At 44.3% G+C, this 21,727-nt stretch overlaps 1 non-coding gene across 1 annotated transcript; it reads right to left on the minus strand.

Moving 5' to 3' along the window:
- Positions 1-8,493: 8,493 nt before the first annotated feature.
- Positions 8,494-8,601, minus strand: LOC143839194 (U6 spliceosomal RNA). The gene has a single exon (XR_013231649.1). It is a non-coding gene; the product is annotated as a U6 spliceosomal RNA (small nuclear RNA).
- Between the last annotated feature and the right edge of the window lie 13,126 nt (positions 8,602-21,727).

The raw sequence follows: 21,727 nt of genomic DNA on the forward strand, positions 1-21,727 counted from the left end.
CCTTCATGCTCACCTTGTGACCTTTTAGAGAAAGGTGACCAGGTGTCCCGAATCTGGTAGGATGGTCACGCTTTTATACCAGATGTCCCGCGTTTCGCCATGGTCTTCAGAAGTCCCGCGCCGGCTTTCTCAGTGGAACAGGCGTTTCAGTGCGGTGCTGGAGCTGGAATTTTGCGCAGAGTTGGAAGCAGAGCAAGGTGCGTGCGCCCCCTGGCGGCCAAGAGAGAGGGAGATGCTGGCTGGCTGGCCTTGGTGTCCTAGGATGCCAGTGAGCCCAGTCAGAGGGAGGGAAGGCCGCCACCAACGCCCCAGGTCCAGCCCCAGTTGGAGGGAGGGAGGGCCGCTATCCCCGCCGCCTCCTCCTCTGCCGCCGCCTCCTCCTCTGCCCTCCTCCTCTGCCCCTGCAAGGGAGGGCTGCCACCTCCCCAGCCCCAGTCGGAGGGAGGGCCACCACCACTGCTGTCGCCGCCGTCGCCATCACAGCACCCACCCCAGCCCCAGTCAGAAGGAGGGCCGCCGCCACCACCACCGCTGCCTCCACTGCCCCAGTCGGAGGGAGGGAGGGCCGCCATCGCCCCCCGCCCTGGTGTCCCGCTTTACCCCCCTCAACAACTGGTCACCTTATTTTAGAGGCAACTTGCTGATTGCTTGTGGAAGAAGAATGCTGGACTAGAAAGACAATTCTTGATTAGTAATCTGTTAGTATGACAAGCCTCTGGGGAATCAAAGCTATAGCTGTTAGAAAACCCTAGTCTCAGTTTTTAATATGGTACCTTAGTTAATGTACCATAGATTTGTTTAGACTAATTCTAGACTTCTGTATGGGTTTCAGCAGAAACTTACAGCACAATACTAAACACAGTTATACTCTTCTAAGCCCATTGACTTCAGTGGACTTTAAAAGAGCAAACCTCTGTTTAGAATTGCATAGCCATCTTTTAAACAACCTAATGATTCTAAGGCAAACACTGAAGAACTATCACAGCATCCTCCAGTTTTCAGGCTGAGCTTTTCTACCTATGTAAAAAATTTAAATATAGCCAATAAATTGTACACTAGATTTATTGATGTTCTAAGTCTAGAGCCCAAGTTGTCAGATGCTTGAAGTTTGATATTCAACTGGCAAATAGGGGGGGGGGGGGAGTTGAGACAAAATATTGTGAAATGCAAAAGGCTGTGACATTTCTATGCAGACTACACACTAAAAGAAGGCAAGAACAGAAGGAACCCATTCATAACAGTACTCCCTATGATTGTCTTGCTTGCTGTACTCCACAATAATAATTTGATGATACCTGTAGTGTTCACTTAACGCTCACATGTCTTAAGTCTCAGTTGAATGGGATGAAATTTGCTATTAGATTCTTGTTTAGCAATTTCATAATAGCGCATCTTTTTGAAGGTCAGTTGATGAAGACTTAAAATGATGTTATTCCACTAGGATAGCAAGATTATAGGAAAGTCCTGTTGTCTGTGTTTTCAATAACAGAGCTTTGTTCATGCTTTCATTTTGTGTGGTTTTGTTGACTTTGGCATTATGGTCATTGTTTTGCATGTCTACACTGTAATGTGTGACTCAGAGCAGATGTGTAACATCAGATGATGCGTTCCAGAACAAAGAAAACAAAACTAGTAATGCCAGAAATAATTAATATTGCCAATTTAGTATAGGAAAAGAGGATACATTCTACCCAAAAAGAAATTGACATTGCGATAACCACTATCTTAATATACATTCTAATAATTGAAACAGGCAAAGACTTCTCAAAATATAAATGACCTGGGAACCTTATTAGAAATATACATAACTGGGAATGGGAATATGGCCACCCTATTATTTCAAACTGAAATTAATCCATTCTCGGCATTTGAACAAATGTGACAAATAGGATGAACCAAACACTTAAATCAAAGTCAGTGTCTTGAAAAAATAACTATTATGGACTATGCAATGATGGACATACAGGCAATACATGCAAATACAGGTAATCACAGGTTCTGCTTGAACAAATGGTAAATTTAACAAGAGAGCTGAATGATTTGTGTTGCATATCGCTTTTCTGACTGTGTTTTAGTGAAAGATACTACCAAATAAAATCTTGCTTGGCAGAATTTGGGAACGTTTCTTGCTTTGCTGCCAGACCATTCTTAAGATCTTCTGCCTATGCTATGTACATGCCATACGATTAAAAAATACCATGCAGTCCTGGCTTACAATTAAAATCCTAGATCTCCTTTCCGGCACAAAGTGCCTTTTATCATCTTTAGTTAATATGTTGTTCAAAAGATGTGATATGACTTTGGTGATCCGCACTTTGGTTATATCCTGGTAAGATTACTGCAGTGTACTTTAAGTGGAGGCTGCCTTTTAAAATCAACCAAAGTGCAGCAGTCAGGCTATTGGTGGGTGACACAGGGATCATATCCCTCAAATGCTGAATAGGGTAACCTGCTCCAGGTTGGGAAACTCCTGGGAATTTGAGCATGGAGCCTAAGGAGGGTGCTCAATAGGGCTGTGTTACCAAATGGTTCTCCCACAGGTTAAAGGGTTTAGGCACATCTAGAGATGGCAGTAGCCAAGAGATAGTGTCTGGGTGGCACGTTGACATGGACAGAGAGGTTGTCAAGAGGCATTTAGCTGCACTGGATGAGTTTTAATCCCCTGGGCTGGATGAAATGCACCCAAGAGTGCTCAAGGAACTTTCCAGAGAACTTGCACAACCCTTGTCCATCATCTATGGGACCTCTTTAAGGACTGGAGATGTCCCGGGGGACTGGAAGAGAGCAAACGTTATTCCGATCTTCAAAAAAGGGAGGAAGGATAACCCGGGAAACTACAGACCAGTGAGTCTGACCTCTGTTGTGGGGAAGATAATGGAGCTGATATTAAAGGGAGCGATCTGCAAACATCTGGAGGACAATTTGGTGATCCAAGGAAGTCAGCATGGATTTGTCTCCAACAGGTCCTGTCAGACCAACCTGGTTTCCTTTTTTGACCAAGTAACAGGTTTGCTGGATTGTGGAAATTTGGTTGATGTTGTTTACTTGGATTTTAGTAAAGCTTTTGACAAGGTTCCCCATGATGTTCTGATGGATAAGTTGAAGGACTGCAATCTGGATTTTCAGATCGTTAGGTGGATAGGGAATTGGTTAGAGAACCGCACTCAAAGAGTTGTTGTCAATGGTGTTTCATCAAACTGGAGAGAGGTGAGTAGCGGGGTACCTCAGGGTTCGGTGCTCGGCCCGGTACTTTTTAACATATTTATTAATGATCTAGATGAGGGGGTGGAGGGACTACTCATCAAGTTTGCAGATGACACCAAATTGGGAGGACTGGCAAATACTCCGGAAGATAGAGACAGAGTTCAACGAGATCTGAACACAATGGAAAAATGGGCAAATGAGAACAAGATGCAATTTAATAAAGATAAGTGTAAAGTTCTGCATCTGGGTCAGAAAAATGAAAAGCATGCCTACTGGATGGGGGATACGCTTCTAGGTAGCACTGTGTGTGAACGAGACCTTGGGGTACTTGTGGATTGTAAACTAAACATGAGCAGGCAGTGTGATGCAGCGGTAAAAAAGACAAATGCCATTTTGGGTTGCATCAACAGAGGCATCACATCAAAATCACAAGATGTCATAGTCCCACTGTATACGGCGCTGGTCAGACCACACCTGGAGTACTGTGTGCAGTTCTGGAGGCCTCACTTCAAGAAGGACATCGATAAAATTGAAAGCGTACAGAGGAGAGCGACGAAGATGATCTGGGGCCAAGGGACCAAGCCCTATGAAGATAGGTTGAGGGACTTGGGAATGTTCAGCCTGGAGAAAAGGAGGTTGAGAGGGGACATGATAGCCCTCTTTAAGTATTTGAAAGGTTGTCACTTGGAGGAGGGCAGGATGCTGTTTCTGCTGGCTGCAGAGGAGAGGACACGCGGTAATGGGTTTAAACTTCTAGTACAACGATATAGGCTAGATATCAGGAAAAAGTTTTTCACAGTCAGAGTAGTTCAGCAGTGGAATAGGCTGCCTAAGGAGGTGGTGAGCGCCCCCTCACTGGAAGTCTTCAAGCAAAGGTTGGATACACACTTTTCTTGGATGCTTTAGGATGCTTAGGGCTAATCCTGCGTTGAGCAGGGGGTTGGACTAGATGGCCTGTATGGCCCCTTCCAACTCTATGATTCTATGATTCTATGTTAAAAAGTACCAGACCGAGCACCGAGCCCTGAGGTACCCCGCTACTCGCCTCCCTCCAGTCTGATGAAACACCATTGACAACAACTCTTTGAGTGCGGTTCTCTAACCAATTCCCTATCCACCTAACGATCTGAAAATCCAGATTGCAGTCCTTCAACTTATCCATCAGAACATCATGGGGAACCTTGTCAAAAGCTTTACTAAAATCAATGTCAATGGTGTTTCATGGTGTGCCTAAACACTTTGACCTGTGAGAAAAAACAGATGTAAAATAGGCACTAAGCCTTTCTGCTTTCTCTGCATCTTTCGTTAGAGTTTGTCCATCCGCACCCAACAGCGGGCCTATTGCCTCCTTTACTTTACATTTGCTCCTCACGTAACTGAAAAATCTTTTCTTGTTACAATGGGCTTCCCTGGCCAATCTTAGCTCACTCTCAGCTTTGGCCTTTCTGATGATTGATCTACAGTGCCTAGTAACCTGTAGGTACTCTTCTTTAGAGCTCTGTCCTTCCCTCCATTTCCTGAACATTTTCCTTTTCTTTCTTAGTTCCTCTTGAAGTTCTCTGTTCATCCAAATAGGCTTCTTAGAGCTCCTGCAGTGTTTTCGTCTTTCTGGAATAGTCATTGATTGAGCATGCAGTAGCTCTTGTTTGAGTAGCGCCCACCCTTCACATGCTCCCTTCCCTTCCAGCATTCTCGTCCATGGTATGACACTCATCATGTCTCTGAGTTTATTAAAGTTTGCCCTACGAAAATCCAACATCCGCGTCTGGCTACAAGCTTCCCTGGCTCCCCATCTCAAAAGGAATTCTATGAGGACATGGTCACTTCCCCCTAGGGTCCCCACCTCCTTCACCTCATCCACCAACTCTTGCCTGTTGGTCAGTATTAAGTCCAGTATGGCTGAACCTCTTGTGGGTTCATCTACCATTTGATAAATGAAATTGTCAGCCAGGCAGGTCAGAAACTTGCATGACTGAGGACGCTTCGCAGAGTTTGTTTCCCAGCACACATCTGGGAAATTGAAGTCACCCATGATGACAAGGTCCTGCCGTTTGGATATTTTCTCAAGCTGCTCACAAAGTGCAGCATCCACATCCTATCGTTGGTCAGGCGGTCGGTAGCAGACACCAACCACCACACTGTTTGTTTTTATTTATTAATATTTATTAATGATCTAGATGAGGGGGTGGAGGGACTACTCATCAAGTTTGCAGATGACACCAAATTGGGAGGACTAGCAAATACTCCAGAAGATAGAGACAGAATTCAACGAGATCTGAACACAATGGAAAAATGGGCAAACGAGAACAAGATGCAATTTAATAAAGATAAGTGTAAAGTTCTGCACCTGGGTCAGAAAAATGAAAAGCATGCCTACTGGATGGGGGATATGCTTCTAGGTAACACTGTGTGTGAACGAGACCTTGGGGTACTTGTGGATTGTAAGCTAAACATGAGCAGGCAGTATGATGCAGCGGTAAAAAAGGCAAATGCCATTTTGGGTTGTATCAACAGGGGCATCACATCAAAATCACAAGATGTCATAGTCCCATTGTATACGGTCAGACCAGGCCTGGGGTACTGTGTGCAGTTCTGGAGGCCTCACTTCAAGAAGGACGTAGTTAAAATTGAAACGGTACAGAGAAGAGCAGTGAGGATGATCTGGGGCCAAGGGACCAAGCCCTATGAAGATAGGTTGAGGGACTTGGGAACGTTCAGACTGGAGAAAAGGAGGTTGAAAGGGAACATGATAGCCCTCTTTAAGTATTCGAAAGGTTGTCATTTGGAGAAGGGCAGGATGCTGTTCCCATTGGCTGCAGAGGAAAGGACACACAGTAATGGGTTTAAACTACAAGTTCAATGATATAGGTTAGATATCAGGAAAAAAATGTTCACAGTCAGAGTAGTTCAGCAGTGGAATAGGCTGCCTAAGGAGGTGGTGAGCTCCCCGTCACTGGCAGTCTTCAAGCAAAGGTTGGATGCACACTTTTCTTGGATGCTTTAGGATGTTTTGGACTGATCCTGCGTTGAGCAGAGGGTTGGACTAGATAGCCTGTATGGCCCCTTCCAACTCTATGATTCTAAGATCTATGTGTTACACAAAACCACTACCATCATCAAAAGTAATGAAATATTTATTAAAGTAAGTATAGTCTTAGTACCAGACTGAGGAAGGGATTCAAAAGGGTGGAACACAATTCCTTTGTGTCTCCTTTATATGTCCTGTCGTTGTTGTTAGTTGCAAAGTCATGTCCAACCCACCGCAACCCATGGACAGTGATCCCCCAGGCCTTCCTGTCCTCTACCATAGCGATCCCCAACATGTGGTCCATCGACTAATTGGAGGTGGGCCGCGAAGGACGCCTTCTCCCCCCCCCCCCCGGGCCCATTACTTCATCCCCCCGGGCCCTTTACAACACACTTCCGGTGTCATTTTCTCCCATCACTCCCAGATGGGACTATCCCGTTGCAGAGAAACAAGCTCAGGGTTCCCATTGATTTGTCATTGTCATGAGTTAAAATTTCCATGAAAATAAAATGTTCCTTATGTTCATTGTTGTGGCGTGTCTGTATCGTATTTTGAAGGGAGGTTTAAACATTACTATAGCGATCAGAGAGCGTTAGGGCAGTGGTTGAGAGTAGAGGAGTATACTACCCCCCCCACCGGGCCTCAGTAAAATTGTCAAGCGTTGAGTGGTCCCCGGTGATAAAAAGGTTGGGGACCACTGTTCTACCATTCCCCGGAGTCCATTTAAGTTTGCACCAACTGCTTCAGTGACTCCATCCAGCCACCTCATTCTCTGTCATCCCCTTCTTCTTTTGCCTTCAATCGCTCCCAGCATTAGGCTCTTCTCCAGGGAGTCCTTCCTTCTCATGAGGTGGCCAAAGTATTTGAGTTTCATCTTCAGGATCTGACCTTCTAAAGAGCAGTCAGGGCTAATCTCCTATAGGAATGACCGGTTTGTTTACTTGCAGTCCAAGGGACTCACAAGAGTCTTCTCCAGCACCAGAGTTCAAAAGCCTCAATTCTTTGATGCTCGGCATTCCTTATAGTCCTACTTTGACAGCCATACATTGTTATGTTATTATTATTTATTAGATTTATATCCCACCATTCACAGCAAGATTTAAAAAAAACACATAATAACTTCCTGCTAAAAACCCCATTAAAACAGTTACATCAACTCAGTTCCTGGCAGCACCTATTGCTCCCTCCCACAACCCATGTGGCTGCCACTTGGTGTGCCAGGGGGACTTCTCCAGCCAACAACTACCAGTGATGATGGTCTGAAATGCAGTGGCAGTATCTTCCATCATCTTCCAGGGGGCCCATCCAATCTTCAGTGCTTTGGCCTCAACCATAGGCCTGGTGGAAAAGCTCCATCTTACAGGCCCTGCGGAATGCCGAGAGTTCCTGCAGGGCCCTCAGCTCTTCCAGGAGCTCATTCCACAAGGTTGGGGCCAGGACCAAAAAGGCCCTGGCCCTGGTCGAGGCCAGGTGAACTCCATGGGCTGGGGACAACCAGCAGGTTGGTACCTTCAGAGCATAGAGCCAGGCGGAGGGCATAGGGTGACAGGTGGTCCTTCAGATATGTAGGCCCCAGACCACAAAGGGCCTTAAAAGTTAAAACTAAAACCTTGAATCTGATCCAGATATATGGCAACACCCAGCCAACACCTCAAAACACTACAGAGAGGTAACCTCTGTAGAGGTGACACACAGAGAATAATTAAACATCTCTTAGACAGACTTCAAGGATCCACCAGAGCTTGAAGTAGGTAATACACTTCACTTAGACTATTGGAGGCGGGCAGCGGTTAAGGTAGTCTGAAAGAGGAACAGACAGAATGATCTGTGAGGTCATCTGAAGATGAAGAGTATCTTGGTCACTCCTACTGAGAATCTGTTGTGGGATTAGTAGTTTGGTTGACCTGTATGAATGCTTCTCCGCATCTACCTTATTACTACTTGTATATTTATTAATTAAGCTATTATGAAAACACAATAAGTCTTCAGTATTTTCAGTCCTCCAAAGTACTGTTCCTGGAACTTCTGACTTCTCAAGTAAATAGAAAACATGCAGTTATATTAAATCAAAACTGTGGAGTCTGCAGCCACTTGGATAGTTATTCTGTCCAAGTCAGTCTTGATGAAGACACTGCAGCCTCCTGGCTCTTTCTATAAAAGTTTTAGAGGGTAGCTGTGTTGGTTTGTAATAGCAAGTAAACAAATGAATCCATGCAGGCTCAGTTAAACAGGGAATCAACACACAATCGTTTCCAACACACAAAAATAAGGAACACTTCACGAATTTGCATGTCATCCTTGTTCAGTGGCAATGCTAGTCTTCTCTGTATCATTCTGATTTTAGTATATGGGCTGCCAAACTTGCTGTCTAGACACCAGCGTCAGATGCCATTTATTTTACTGGGGAAAAAATCCTGATGGACAGCTGCCCTGGAGAGCCACCCATGCAAGTCCTCCCCCCCCCCAGTCAGTGTATCCAGCAAGGAGAAACTCAGCACCTCCTTTCCCTCCAGCTGATTCATTTACCATCAAGCAAGGGTAAGAAGAAGAAGAAATGGTTCTTATATGCCGCTTTTCTCTACCAGAAGGAGTCCCAAAGTGGCTTACAATCGCTTTCCTTTTTCTCTCCCCACAACAGACACCCTGTGAGGTAGGTGAGGCTGAGAGAGCCCTGATATCACTGCTTGGTCAGAACAGCTTTATCAGTGCTGTGGCGAGCCCAAGGTCACCCAGCTGGCTGCATTTCGGGGAATGCAGAATCAAACCCGGCTCATCAGATTAGATGTCCACTCTCCTAACCACTACACCAAGTTGGCTCTCATTAGTTGGAGAAGCCATGGCTATTTTCCTGGGCAATTTTTGACCTCCCATTTCCACCACTGCTCTCCCTCTATGATTTTTAAAGAGATACTACCTTCCTTTTAAAATATGAGCATTATACATCTTAAAACAGCCCCGCGGCGTTGCGGGCGCCGCGGACTAAATAAAAGAGTAAGGGCCCCGAAGGCGGGCCCTGTCCGGGATGAGGAAGGGTGCCGATAGGCCCCTTCCCCTGGACTGACCAATGGAGGGGCCCATCAGGAGGCGCAAAGCGCCTCCCGATTGGCCCCTCCACTGGTCAGTCCACCCCCAAGCTGCCAGTCAGCAGCCGCGCGCAGCGCGGCTGCTGATTGGCTGCTTGCCCAGCCAACAACCAATTAAAACGCTCTCTGAGCCCCGGGGAAGGCTCGGATCGCCTTCTCCGGGGCTCGGAGAGCATTTTAAAACTGCAATGCCGCCTTAAAACGCTCTCTGAGCCCCGGGGAAGGCGATCCGAGTCTTCTCTGGGGCTCGGAGAGCATTTTAAAACTGCACTGCCGCCTTAAAACGCTCTCTGAGCCCTGGGGAAGGCGTGGCTCGCCTTCTCCGGGGCTCGGAGCATTTTAAAACTGCACTGCCGCCTTAAAACGCTCCCCAAGCCCCAGGGCCTGGACAGCGTTTCCCTACATGGGGGGGAGGGGAAGCAAACCCTCCCTTAGGGCCCGCTGTATTTTTTGGACAGCGGGCTCTACTGCTAGTCCTGTTATAATTCACAGGCACTCAAGGTGAATATATATCTTTAAATTTCCAAGTATGAATTAAATCCTGGATGGTAGGCATTCAAGACAGAGTTTATTGAAAAATATTTAATTGTACTGTTTGACTGGTTAGCTCCTGAAAGTGACTTGGAAAGAAATAAAAAGCACAAATCCTTATCCATTGTTCCTCCTCTTAATATTTGTAAAACAGCCTGGGGGGTGGAATGGTCCAGGGTGTCTGAGTTGGAATAGTGTCAATCAGGCCCTGCATCTACAGCTCCCTCCCTCCCTGGACGCTACCCACTTTGCTCTCAGAGGCTGCAGGAGCCAGTGCCTGGGAGAGAGACACAGAGAGCCCTGCCAAACCACTAATGAGCCCTCATTATCTGCTATGGCTCCTGCTGCGAGGGAGAGACAGAGAGAGGCAAACTGCAAACAAGCCCTCATTCCCTGCTACAAACCAACCTATTACCTTCTCTCTTTTTGATCCACTGCAAGGGCGTTGCCCTACTTTATCCCTCCTTTCTTTGCTCTCTGATCAAAAATTTACCTCCTCCTTCAAAATTTGAAATTACCTCCTAGCTTCCTCATTTTATTTGAATTCTCACTCTTTGCACATCTTGTTTAATTGGTACCTCTTCAAGTTGACTCCTCGTTGAGCTGATCCAACTGCTTCCTCCATGTGTAGACTTGATATTATCTTCTATCACCAACATTATTCCTTCTCTTTGCTAGGTGACCAATCCATTGCTCTGACTCCTTTCATGGTGTGTTCAAATATGCTTCTGTTCCCCACATTCTTAAAAAGCCATTCCTTGGTTGATCCTTTCTCAAAACAGCCTGATTCTGATTCTACTGTTTGCCTCCACACTCCTTTGAAAATGCTGCTGATTGATCCCCCTGGCTCAGTTTTTTTTTCCAATTCATCACTCCACTTGTCCCCTTCAGTTCAGCTTCTGCACTCTGCTGTCCACTGATCTTACTCCCCCTGCCTCCAAGTCTTCACTTAACCTCCCTAACTTCTTGGATACCTTTAAAAGATTTTATCATTCTCTCCTGCTTAGCTCTCTTCTACACTTCTGTCCTCATTTGAGTCGTTCCCCCTAATGTGAAGGGTGGGAGGGAAAAGTTTTCCCCTGCTTTTCCACTCTGATTTGGGGGTCTCTAGAGTTCTGTCCTTAGCCTTGCCCCATTCTCTTCCCACACATTGTCCTGAGTGATCTCATCACATTTAATGGTTTTCAGTACAACCTACATAATATGCTGACACCCAGCTCTATCCCTGAACTTTCTGCCTCTCTCTAATCCCATGTCTCCAATTACTCGTTTGATATTTCTGCTTGCATGTCTTATTGCTGCCTGGAACTTAGCATGGCCAAGACTGAACTTCTCATCTTTCCTCTGAGCTTTCCTCTTCTCCTTGTAAACTTTTCATATCCACTAGTAATGTCACTATCATCTGTCCTGTAGAATAGTCATGAAGGCTTGGATTTAGCTTAGACGACTCTCTTTTTTTTTTGCTTCACATGTTCAGCTTGTTCCCAGATCATTCTGTTTCTTCCTTAACAATATTTCAAAAACCAATATCCTTTCTCTCCACCCCAAGCTGAAAACTCTGGTTCATGCTGTAACCATCTCTCATCTTGACTGCTGTAACTTCCTCTTCTATGGTCTTTCTTTCATTGTTGCACTGTTGTCCCCTCACCTCTCAAGACTCTGCAACAAAAATAATTTGCTTCTCTTGGTCTGACTGTCTGACTTAGGGTTGCCAACATCTATTACAGTTGATCTCCAAACAACCAAGAGTAGTTCCCCTCTAGACAATGGCTGTTTAGTAGGGCGGACACTATACCTTGATGAACAAACCCAAATCCCACAACCCAAATCCCACCTTCCCCAGGCTCTACCCCAAAAATCTCCACATATTTCCCAACAGAGAGCTGATCAGCATAGTGTGACTTCCTCAAAGACTTACATAGGCTTCCTCCCAGATCCTGCATAAATTTCTTAACTTTACTGTCAGAGTATTGCTAGCTCATTTCTGTCCTGATACCTCCCTATCTGACATTCATGCATTCTGTTTCCTAGCCTCAAATATCTAAAGGTCTTCTGTTCCATCAAACAACTTAGTCCCCCCCTCCTTTTTGCCTTGAATTGCTTTAAATAATGCATATGTGGTGCTACTTTTTTCCTTCCTGCAAATCCATCCTCCTCTGTTTTTCTGTGCATCTTTGCCATTTCAAAGGTATTCCTAATTATTATGCCTGGGAAGAGTAGGATGGGGGACTTCAAAATAATAGTAGAAGAAGAGTTGGTTTTTATATGCTCCTTTTCTCTACCAAGCAGCTTACAGTCACCTTCCCTTTCCTCTCCCCACAACAGACACCCTGTGAGGCAGGTGAGGCTGAGCCCTGATATTACTGCTTGGTCAGAACAGCTTTATCAGTGCTGTGGCGGGCCCAAGGTCACCCAGCTGGCTGCATGTGGAGGAGTGGGGAATCAAACCCAGCTTGCCAGTTTAGAAGTCCGCACTCCTAAACACTATACCAAGCTGGCTCTCAATAGCAATACTGAAATAGTGAGAAACCACTGTATTAAAATTGTGTAAACAGGAGGATGGTATTTTATGCCAGTTGTATCAAAGCAAATAAATAATCCTCAGCTGTTGAGAAAAGAAGCCCCATTTGACCTTCAAGATTGTCTCTAATGCTCAAGGCCCTCTTGTGGTTTTGTATTGCAGCATAAGCTACAGGGTCAATGAGTATCTCACTATATTTTTATCAGCCATTATCTGGCAAAGTACATTGACCTTGCAAATAGTTGGAAGTTAGACTTAAGTTTGCTCTTGGAAGCATTATGGCATGGGAATGGAAAGAAACTCTGTAGTAAAAGAGGATTGACAGAGGTCAAATTCCCATAACAGCAGATGAAGTTAATCTATTTTCCAAGCAATTAGTTTAAGATTAATAATGCTGCCAAAGTCCCTAATTATGTGGCTTGGCTTGCAATATGATTCTGCCCTACCTATAAGTTTCAGATGGATTACAAAAAGCGAGCACCTGCACTTCCCTTCCTTCCTTCTCACATGGAACAGTGCAAAAATCCCAGGCTCTAGGGACTCTGGGAAAAGTACTCTATGACATCTGAATATGAACATCAGATTACCACATACTCTGCAAACTACATTTTCAGGGCTCCATGACTGGATTGTTGATAAGCACACTGTTGTTACACCATTCCCTGTGCCAAATAAGACCCAAAGCAAGGCTTCCACTAGAAGCTCTCCCCTTTCCCCACATCACCACTTTCAGGTAAATGGCAAGGAAAGGGGATGGGAGAGTGTAGAAGAATTTGGGCAGGTGTTATTCAAACCCCATCATGCTCCTGATAATGTCCCATAGCTGGCTATGTCATTGGTTTGTTTTCTACTGAAGACAATTCTGTTTCCACACCATTAGAACACTTTAGCACTCTTCAGTCATTTCTTTTCCACAGCTGGAAATTGCAACTGGAATTCTGACTGGCATTTCTCGTGGAACTTAACAATCTACCAATGCCCGTCCTATTGGTAAGATCATACCACATGTTTTATCAAACATGATCTCCATTCTTGGGGTGGGCTGTGATGAAAAGAAAATAATTTGTTCATCAAGAATGAAGGGAAAGGATAATAAAGGATAATAAACCCGAGAACTGTTTTACTCTTCATATGGACAGCCTGATATTGTACTGCATTTTAATTTTAAAAAATGGTCCCAAATCAGAAGTGAAAAAAATACATAAGAGAACTAAATGGAAGGTTCTGGAATGCAATAACTTGTTAACTTTATGCAGCCTACATCAATAGGGTAAAGTGTCTTTGTTTTGCACTTGTGAGTCTTGATCCTGCATTGAGCAAGGGATTGGACTAGATGGCCTGTATGGCCCTTCGAACTGAGGTTGTGCTGAGTCATGCACAGTCAGAATGGAGCATCCACATGATGTAGGAAGCTTTATTGGTGCCAGAACATGATACAAATAGTACCAAGACCACATTGAAAAACACCCCATGAAACCCTATAATATATACACATGCAAGACAAAGGGATTGCTCATGGTGACACTCCATTGGCCACATCCCACTGATGGGTTTAAACTGATTGGATCCTGCAGTGTTGATCCTTGGAGTCCAATGGTTAGAACCCATCGGTGACTGATCCTACCTTAGACCACATGCTCCGTCTTCTGTAGGATCGTTATGCTGGCCACATACACAACACCCACCCAGCTGGCTGCATATTGAAGAGTGGGGAATCAAACCCAGCTCTCTCATGGATGCCATAGGTTGATCCTGCATGGAGCAGGGGGTTAGGCTAGATGGCCTATATGGCGACTTCTGACTCCATGGTTCTATGATTAAACACTATACCAAGCTGGCCTTGCTACATTACAGGACAAAATCCAAAAGACCTTGTCTCAAGAGTTAGTTTCCCGTGCAGCTTTGCTACAATTTAATAAGATAAATATCAAATACTTTTCGATCTTTGCAAGTATGCAGAGCCGCTTGAAAGTACAAATGGTTTTTGTGCCCTGCCCTCCCGCCTTTCACACTCGCACATACACACACACTGCAGAAATCACATTGAGCTTTCCCTACTTTGGCAACAGGAATCCAAACAGCCCAAATATCCTAACTTAGTCAGAGCTCATCAGAGCTTGGAAGCCAATCAGGAAGAGCCATTTTTATCTTGGATGGGAGATCTCTGAAGACTGGGTTTGCTACCTAAAGGAAAACAATGGCAAACTACCTATGCTCATCTCTTGCCTGGAACACCATGTAGATGTGGGCACCATGAGTTGGTTGTAACTCAACTAGTCTATTGTATATTCTTCTTCTAATAGGAGAGCTTTAGAACTTAGCAGGAAAGTTTCCAGTGGACTACTATCTCAGAATGCCACGGGCAGCTAGGAGCAAGCCAAACCCCAGCAATGCTGAAAGTAGTACAAGGTACCTCTCAGCTTGGACAGTGTCTGCAATGTCTTAGCCAACCAACACCTGAACTTTTCTCCAACTCTATGGGGCTCAGCTCATCTGGTGGGCCATTTTAACTCCCCTGTCTGCCCCCAGTCGAAAAAGTAGTATTGGTTCCATAACTGAAGGAATAGGTGTCGCATGCTTCCTGGCTGCCAAGATGTCATCTCCAGGTGTTCACCACAGAGGAACAGCCAGAGGACTCTTCTAAAGCTATGACTGATGCTGTGTCAGTCACAGGGTATAGGACAATGTAACTTATTCATGGGGTGCTATGCCTGAACTAGAGACTATGCAGCAGAAACGGCATTCCCTCTTGATGTTCTTTATCTGAGGACTCTGTCAATCACAAACAACTGAAAATAGCAGAATGAGCTCATAGAGCAGCTGCTAAAAATATAGTGAGAAGTTTAGCCAACAAGGACTCTGGATTGTAGGGGTGTAAAACATCGGACAGAAGAAACATAAGAAAGAGAAAATATCTGGATTTGATAACCTTGATTTTGTTTTGCATTCGGCCTTGTTATGAAGGCTTACTTAGAAGAACTAGTTTTTTATACCCACTTCTCACTACCCAAAGAAGTCCCAAAATGACTTACAAATACCTTTCCCCACAGCAGACAATGTGTGAGGTAGGTGGGGCTGAGAGATCTCTTAGAGAACAGCCTTAAGAAAACTGTGACTAGCCCAGGGTCATCCATCTGGCTTCATGTGTAGGAAGGGGGAATCAAACCTGGTTTTCTGGATTAGAGTCCATCACTCTTTAACCACTACTACACTATGCTGGTTCTCAAAAGGTTGGAAAGAATAACCTTTGGAAAATAAATTTCATTTTAAAAAGCAAGTATGAGTGCAACCAGCAATGCTGACGCACATTTCAAGAAGTGAAATGATCTGTGAAGTCCCTGTCTTTGTACCTGAACGTGAAAATTAAACATGCGGGGAAAGTAGAATGTTACAGTAAACTATTCCTGTGTCCTGTCACAGTGTTGCACAACTTGCTTGGAAATGAAGTTGAAACAGGAAAAATAAAGTACAGTAATTTAGAGCTAGTAGTACAAGTGCATCATCATGATTAACCTGCCAAATGTTGGTTTTGTCCAAAACCAGAACAGGCTTTGTATTAAATACTGGACATACAAAGCACAAGTCCCTTGAACATAAAAGCCATCCAGTTGATTTTCGTAATTCTTAAGAATTTATGATGACAGTAACAGATGTTTGTCTTTTCTGTTAAATTACTAAGGGCCTTTACGCACGGGGATCTTTGTTGCAAATTGTTTGCGGAATGAAAAATCGCCATTTAAAATAGTGGAATTCGTCGTTATGCATACCTGCCTTTGTAGTGGAATCAGTTGCGTTTTTTAGCGTTTCCCACAGGCTTCCGGTCTCGGCAGAAATCGCTAGAAAGGAAGCGCTATTGCCAAGCTCGTCCCGCCCCTGGCCGTCAAGCAGCCAATGGGCAGCCGTTAGCATGCTCCCAAACAGCCCCTTTCCCTTTAAGAAAGGTTTTTTTAAAAAAAAAAACAGACCCATTACAACGAATCTGTGTAGATTCGTTACAATGGAGAGACCCATCCAGCTGCCTAATGTGAGCTGTCGTTTGATCGTATGATCGTTGCCACGCTGCCTCGAGTGATAAAAAAAAAATCCCCCCCCCCCACTCACGGGCCCGATTTTCGGCTGAATTAATGTGTAAAAAATAAAGGGACTTTATTTCAGCAAACGGGCTTTTATGTGGTTTGTGCTTAGTGACTAAAGGTGAAGGACTGAAGCCAGGGAAGCCTCTAAACAGAAAGAGGCTCGCTGGTGCGTTTATCCCTGCTCGCTCGGAGAAAAAAAAATGGCGGTCGCTTCGCCGGAAGTTTGGAGGACAGGCTCAGGAGGAGGGACTTTGAAGAAACCGCAACAATGTTAACGCACAGGTCTTTATCGCTAGTGTTGCAGATTGTTTGCAAGAGTGTAGCGCTTTCCGGAGGGTGAATCCACTTTTTGGGATTCCCCTGAAAGCGCTACAACGAAGCGCTTTTTGCTGATCGGTTTCAGGAGTGTTGCAGATTGTCTACGACGTCGTGCGTTATTCCAAATCAGTAGCGTTTTCAATTAGCAACCATTGTGCTATTTTGAAGCCGTGCAAAAAGCCCCCAACTTTAGGATTGAATGTATTCATTTAGTGAAAGGCACTCAGTTGGTTTTTATCAGGGAAATATCAGAACTGCTGTCCTTTCCCGTAGGGCTCCTACAGCCTGAAAAATTACCCACCAACAATAACACCCTCAGAATATCTACTGTAGTGTACTAGTAGTGTGCAGTATTCCTAAAAGTTCTGCTGGACTGACAAAGAGCAAAGAACTATTCCTCAGGGTTTAGTGAAGTAGAGAGCAAGTCACCCTAGTTTGAAAAATAGCCCCTTACCTTGAGACTACTCCTCTGGCCACCTGGATCCATGCCATGGTGACACATCAAGAGTAAACTACTGTCATGTACTGTACATTGGTCTCCCCTCAAAATCAATTCTGAAACTCCAATTGGCACAGAAGAAGAAAGGCTGGGGGGAGGGTTATACCCCGCTTTTTACTACCTGAGGGAGTGGCTTACAATCACCAACCCTTTTTCTTCCCTGGGAAGAGGCACCCTGGGAGGTAGGTGAGGCTGAGAGAGCTCTGAGAGAACTGTGACTGGCCCAAGGTCATTCAGCTGGCTGCATGTAGCAGGGGGTTGCTCTTAATCATTACACCATGCTGGTTCCAATGCCAGCAGCTTGGCTATTATTCGGCACTATCTGGGGCAAGAGAGAACAACTCTGCTCCATCCTCTATATGTCAGCCTTTTAAATACTTGAAGATGGTTATCAGATTCCTTCTCAGTCGTCTCCTCTCCAGGCTAAACAGACCAAGCTCCCCCAACCTTTCTTCACATGGCTTGGTCTCCAAACCCCTCAGCATCTTTGTTGCCCTCCTCTGGACATGATCCAGTTAGTCTACATCGAACATCAACTGGGGTGCCCAAAACTGAACACAGTACTCCAAGTGAGGCCGAACCAGAGCAGAGTAAAGCGGTACCATCACCTCCCGTGATCTGAACATGATACTCCGTTTGATACAGCCCAAAATCCCATTTGCCTTTGTAGCCACCGAGTCACACTGCTGACTCATGTTCAATGTATGATCTACTAAGACTCCTAGATCCTTTTCACATATGCTACTGCCAAGACAAGTCTCCCCCACCCTATATTGGTGTAAATGGTTTTTCCTACCTAAATGCAGAACTTTACATTTGTCCCTATTGAATTTCATTTAGTTTAGCTCAGTTCTTGAGCCTATCAAGATCATCCTGTATTCTGATTCAGTCTTCTCTTGCGTTTGCTACCCCTCCCAGTTTCATATTGTCTGCAAATTTAATAAGTACCCTCTCTAATCCCTCATCCAAATTATTTATAAATATGTTGAACACAGACCCCAGGACAGATCCCTGGGGCATTCTACTTGTCACTCTTCTCCAAGAGGATGCTGAACCATTTACAAATACCCTTTGGGTACGATCTGTCAATCAGTTATCAGTCCACCTGACAGAATTAGGATTTTACCAACTTGTTAACAAGAATATCGTGTGGGACCTTATCAAAAGCTTTACTGAAATCCAGGTAAACTTTGTCCACAGCATTCCCCTGATCCAGGTAAGTGTTCTCTTGCAAGGTTACCTCATCTAACGAGCACTAAAATGTCAACATTCTTTTGCTTGGAAGATGCAATTCCCCCCCCCCCCTCTGCTTACTGTGCTGGAATGTGTACTTGGGTCACTGCTATTGGCTTACATTACTGGCCTGCCTTCTCTCATTCTGTGAACAGCTAAATTGTTTTTTTAACAATCAAAACCTTAAGAAGTTGAACACACAGGCAGCATCACTGCTCCAAGAAACTGCAAGCCATTTGCAAGGCTATTTTCTCTTCCTGTAATAAAGCCCCATCGTGTTTATAAAACTTTATTCTGTGAATAGTTTCCTTTCTTTACTAGATAAGAATTCATTGGTGTTCCCTGACCTCAATTTGGAGATGAAAATCCAGAGCATGAGCCATCTTGGTTTGAGGGGCGGGTATATAGCTTGTATTTAGAGAGGTGATCTTTTGCGCCCCATCCCTCTCCCCCAACCATGTTTTTTGAGACTTACTTTAGCACTAAGAACAACTTTTCTTTGTTCCGCGTAAATGTCCTACACTGAGAAGTGAGGAGATATAGCTGTATGGTTTATATGCAGGGGATTTCTGGGTGAGTCTCTGATATTACCTGCTAAATCATTTGACCATCATGTCTGGTAAGGCCTCTGAGAGAGCCACTGCCTTTGAATGTGGACAGAATGGGGCCAGGGGACTATTGATCTGCTTGTAAGGTAGTTTATCTGGAAACAGGGAGAGTCATAGCTGCTTTTGAGTAGCAACTGGGCTGTTTGTGTGAAGTTTTAATTAAAATGCTCTACGAAATCTATTGTGGTTGTCAGTTCATTGCTAATAACCAATAAAACACCCACCCACCCTCTTCTATCAGGCCTCTGGGGGTTTTGCTCACCTAGAATAATCAGGTCAGGGTGAAAGAAAGGCAGGAATTCCTCATTTCCTAAATCTTTACAATTGGTTTGTTTTCAAGGCAACTGTATCATACAAGGAAATTTTACATAATAGGACAATTCAGATCTTGGAATCTTCTGCTTTGAAAAAGCACATTTCTGCCAGCATTTTCTCCACCCCTTGGAAATTTCTTTTGAGTGTACTCATAGGTGTGTTGTGTACAATAAACGCAACAACAATTGTGTAAGCAAACTTTCAAAACTATGTGTACAATGAACAAAAGGACATTGCCTCAACTTGCCTCTTGGCAGAAAGCATCAATCAAACTTCTATTGAAGGCAAATTAATCTTGGGCTAGCAAGTACCACAAACAAGGAAGCATGCAGAATGGAGCTCTCCTCCCTCCCTCTCTCCCTGCAGCCTCCCAATTTTTTCTTCTGTTGTCCCAGGAACCCTTCTGTTTGGTGGGTGGGAGGCTGCAGTGGGAGTCAAATCAGCCACTGTGGCTCTCTGATATCAAAAGTGCTGTTCCACTGATATAGTGCTATGTGGGAGGAAGAGGATCTTAGGGTCCAGTCAGTAATGAGGAGTCCCACATTTTTAGTACATAGAACTCCCTTACAACATCTGCTTGTCTTAACCAGAGTCTAGACATTCTTCATGACTCCATTCTGCCAGCTTCAGCTGCTAATATGAAAGCATTAAGGCTTTGGAGTAAGACCTGTTGGTATTGCCTGCTGATTTCTCAAAGGCAACCAGGGCAAAGCCGCAGTTTCTCCATGCCAATAAATCCAAGTTCTACTCACTTGTTTTGATGATTTGACTTTTTCCCTGGGAAGGAAAAAGGAGTTATGCACAGCAATGAAATGTTATCGTCCCCAGGGTTGGAAGCCCTTGCTCACTTAGCATATGAGTTGAATATAAGTCTGCAAGAAAGATAAATCATGGAACACTGCTGATTAGAAAGAATCAAAACAGTATGCCAGCATGTTGGATATTCATCATGTTGGATATTGAAGTGCCCCAACAGGGGGGAAAGGGGGGATACTGCAAAGGCCCTCATCTTAGGGCCTCTGTTCTGTAGCATACATAGAATACCAAGCAACTTTGACTGTAATGCTGGGGTGGAGCTGGTATCAGTTTGCACATTTGGCCTCCTGTAATGAGGAATATAGAATGGCAGCTCCCAATTAAAAATATAGTAGTTGATCAAACGACTCTCTGGTGCCCAAAGGAGGTGTCTGATGAGAGCCAGCATGGAGTAGCGGTTAAGAGCAGTGGACTCTAATATGGAGAACTTAGTTTGATTTCCTACTCCTCCACATGGTGGGAGGAGTAGGAAGCTGAGAGACTTTAGGCCAGTCACAGTTCTCTTAAAGCTGTTCTCTTAGAGCTCTCTCAGCCTCATCTCTCTCACAAGGATGTCTGCTTTGGGACTCCTTTAGGTAGTGAAAAGTATAAAAAACTAATTCTTCTTGATCAATCACTTACTTTGTATTTTAAATTAAGGGCTTCTTTTCTGCCTGTTGTCCAAAGGTCAAACATGCAAAGCATTACCAGCTCTGTTCAGCATTTTTCTATTGCTTTGAATATCCAGCATTTCGAACACACATATATTTGGGTTGGTCCCACCAAGAGACATTATGTAGGTTTTGTTTCTACATAGGAATGATTTAAACCAAGGCAACTTATAGCTTAGCCATATACTGTTTTTCTCAACAAATCTGTTAGCTTGTTATTCTGTTGGCTGTTTGCATTTTCCCTTAATGTCTATAACTAAAATTGTTATCAACCAAATTTTTCAGCAAAAAGAAAGGTCATTTAAGGTCATTCGTTTGTCCGGTCTGTTGGTTACATTGAACACTGTAAATAAAGTACTTGAGAGGAAATTTGCTGTAACTAAGAGTGCTTTACAGTACATTAAAATGAGTTCATGTATAATGTTTTCTTTTGGGAAAAGCCCATAAAGCAAATTGTTGGTATGTTTAGGCTCAAAACAGCATGTGTACTGAGTTCACAGCATTAAGGTGAGAAGAGTGTATTTTGTGGTGTAAAGTGTCAAATAATATCTGACTTAGGGCAACTTTGCAGGGTTTTCAAGGCAAGAGACTAGTAGAGGTAGTTTACCTTTGCCTGTCTCTGTATAGCAACCCTGGACTTCCTTAGTGGTCTCTCATCCTAATGTTAACCAGGGTCAACCCTGCTAAGCGTATGAGATCAGATGAGATTTGGGTGGCTGAGGCTAACCCACTTAGTGCAAGGTTCATTTCCAGAATTAAAATTCCTGCTTATGCTTCTGTTATAGACCCTGAATATGCCCGAGTCCATGTATGTGCTGTATTTTTCCTTTATGAAGCTGTGTTTA

The sequence above is a fragment of the Paroedura picta genome, chromosome 5, assembly GCF_049243985.1.
Source record: "Paroedura picta isolate Pp20150507F chromosome 5, Ppicta_v3.0, whole genome shotgun sequence".
Lineage (NCBI taxonomy): Eukaryota > Metazoa > Chordata > Lepidosauria > Squamata > Gekkonidae > Paroedura > Paroedura picta.